This window comes from Apteryx mantelli, chromosome 12 (genome assembly GCF_036417845.1).
Source record: "Apteryx mantelli isolate bAptMan1 chromosome 12, bAptMan1.hap1, whole genome shotgun sequence".
NCBI classification, from domain to species: Eukaryota; Metazoa; Chordata; class Aves; order Apterygiformes; family Apterygidae; genus Apteryx; species Apteryx mantelli.
The window spans coordinates 7,209,796-7,210,389 of NC_089989.1; positions in this window are offsets into that span (position 1 = coordinate 7,209,796).

Here is a 594-nt window from a genome sequence, read left to right on the forward strand (position 1 = left end):
AGGCCGGGCCGGGCCGGGCCAGGCCGCCGGGGCTCTCCCCGGGACGGCGGGGCGCTGCCCCCACGGGCCTTGGTGCCACGCAGGCGGCGACTGACTCCGCGTTACTCCCCGCGACTTCGGCATACGCCCTTTTGCGCACGTCGCGGGCTTGAGGAGGCCGCGTATTGTAAATTATTTGCTTGCCTTTAGGAGTAAAGCCCGCTAGCCGAGCCGCTCGCTTTCCTGTAGTATCGGGGACACGTAGGTAAGCGCTGCCCCAACCGCGATTAAAAAAAAGCACGTTTTAGGATGTGCAGTGCCGAATCTAATTAATTTGTCAGGAATTATGTATTTAAAAAACGCGAAGCTATTTGCTGGGGTAAATTTGGAAAGGAGCAAGCCGAGACTGCGGGCCCTGGTCACGGGCCGGGCTAAGCCTTCAGCAGATAGTGATGGCAACGGCTGCTGTGTCACACACGGAAGAAGTAACCCCGGGAACGTGCCTGGGACAGGGCTGTGCATTATTCTGTTCCCGTAGATCTGCCTACGAACTTGCATTTGAATCCCTAATAGATTAACCTACTTCCGTAAAGAAAAACATTAAAAAGCATTACA